The sequence below is a fragment of the Lampris incognitus genome, chromosome 14, assembly GCF_029633865.1.
Source record: "Lampris incognitus isolate fLamInc1 chromosome 14, fLamInc1.hap2, whole genome shotgun sequence".
In the NCBI taxonomy this organism is placed as follows: domain Eukaryota; kingdom Metazoa; phylum Chordata; class Actinopteri; order Lampriformes; family Lampridae; genus Lampris; species Lampris incognitus.
In genome coordinates, this window is record NC_079224.1 from 42982446 (window position 1) to 42984501 (window position 2056).

A 2056-nucleotide genomic window follows, 5' to 3' on the forward strand; every position below is an offset into this window, starting at 1 on the left:
TCACGGGTGTGTGGTCTTCTGCTGCTTCCTGCAGAGGATTTCAGTTACCGGATGGTGATGACAGCTCCGACACACCGCCTGCTCAAAACGACATTAATAGTAATAACGCACGTAATTCATGCAGCACCTTTCATACCTGAGATACTTCACACCAGAGAGAGAGATGAATAAAAGTTATCGTGTTGCTGTCAGTTGATCTGCACCGGGAGATTACATCTGCAGCCGAACCCACTGTCTCACCAGGAGGACATAGCGAAGACATTCCTCTTCTTACTCTTCCTCCTCCTCCTCCTCCTTCTTCTTCTTCTTCTTGTTAGTAGTAGTAGTAGTTGTTGTATTCTAGTAATTAGAGCAGACTTACAGAGCAAGCATGATATATTCATTGGATATTTCCAACCTATTGGATTTTTATGCAATACATTGTACGGTTGGTGGACCCACCCACCATTGACCCTGCTTATTACAAATCTATATTATCGATCCGATGCACAAACCTTATATCTATCATAAGTCCCATAGCCCACGTGTTAGTGACCCACCACCCAGGTTACTTCCTCGGTTGCACCAGAAAGGTTTGGCTCCTGTTGTAGAGAAAGGATGAGTAGTACTAATCATACCAGTTCCTGACCACGTGGGTCTGTTGATATGTGTTGTGGGTCTGTGGTTCTGTGTTGTGGGTCTGTTATTATGTGTGGTGGGTCTGTGTTGTGGGTCTGTTTGTCTGTAGTGTGTGTCAGTTGTTCTGTGTTGTGGGTCTGTTGCTCTGTGTTGTGGGTCTGTTGATCTGTGTTGTGGGTCTGTTGTTCTGTGCTGTGGGTCTGTTGGTCTGTGTGGTGGGGTCTGTGTTGTGGGTCTGTTGCTCTGTGTTGTGGGTCTGTTGTTCTGTGCTGTGGGTCTGTTGGTCTGTGTGGTGGGGTCTGTGTTGTGGGTCTGTTGATCTGTGTTGTGGGTCTGTTGTTCTGTGCTGTGGGTCTGTTGGTCTGTGTGGTGGGGTCTGTGTTGTGGGTCTGTTGCTCTGTGTTGTGGGTCTGTTGATCTGTGTTGTGGGTCTGTTGTTCTGTGCTGTGGGTCTGTTGGTCTGTGTTGTGGGGTCTGTGTTGTGGGTCTGTTGATCTGTGTTGTGGGTCTGTTGTTCTGTGTTGTGGGTCTGTTGGTCTGTGTTGTGGGTCTGTTGTTCTGTGTTGTGGGTCTGTGTTGTGGGTGTGTTGTTCTGTGTTGCGGGTGTGTTGTTCTGTGTTGTTCTGTGTTGTGGGTCTGCAGGTCTGTGTTGTGGGTGTGTTGGTCTGTGTTGTGGGTCTGTTGTTCTGTGTTGTGGGTCTGTTGGTTTGTGTTGTGGGGTCTGTGTTGTGGGTCTGTTGGTCTGTGCTGTGGGTCTGTTGGTTTGTATTGTGGGGTCTGTGTTGTGGGTCTGCGGGTCTGCTGGTCTGTGTGGTGGGGTCTGTGTTGTGTGGTGTGTGTTGTGGGTGTGTTGTTCTGTGTTGTGGGTGTGTGTTGTGGGTCTGTTGTTCTGTGTTGTGGGTCTGTGTTGTGGGTGTGTTGTTCTGTGTTGCGGGTGTGTTGTTCTGTGTTGTTCTGTGTTGTGGGTCTGCAGGTCTGTGTTGTGGGTGTGTTGGTCTGTGTTGTGGGTCTGTTGTTCTGTGTTGTGGGTCTGTTGGTTTGTGTTGTGGGGTCTGTGTTGTGGGTCTGTTGGTCTGTGCTGTGGGTCTGTTGGTTTGTATTGTGGGGTCTGTGTTGTGGGTCTGTTGGTCTGTGTTGTGGGTCTGTTGGTTTGTGTTGTGGGGTCTGTGTTGTGGGTCTGTTGGTCTGTGCTGTGGGTCTGTTGGTTTGTATTGTGGGGTCTGTGTTGTGGGTCTGCGGGTCTGCTGGTCTGTGTGGTGGGGTCTGTGTTGTGTGGTGTGTGTTGTGGGTGTGTTGTTCTGTGTTGTGGGTGTGTTGTTCTGTGTTGTGGGTCTGTGTTGTGGGTGTGTTGTTCTGTGTTGTGGGTGTGTTGTTCTGTGTTGTGGGTCTGTGTTGTGGGTGTGTTGTTCTGTGCTGTGGGTCTGCTGGTCTGTGTGGT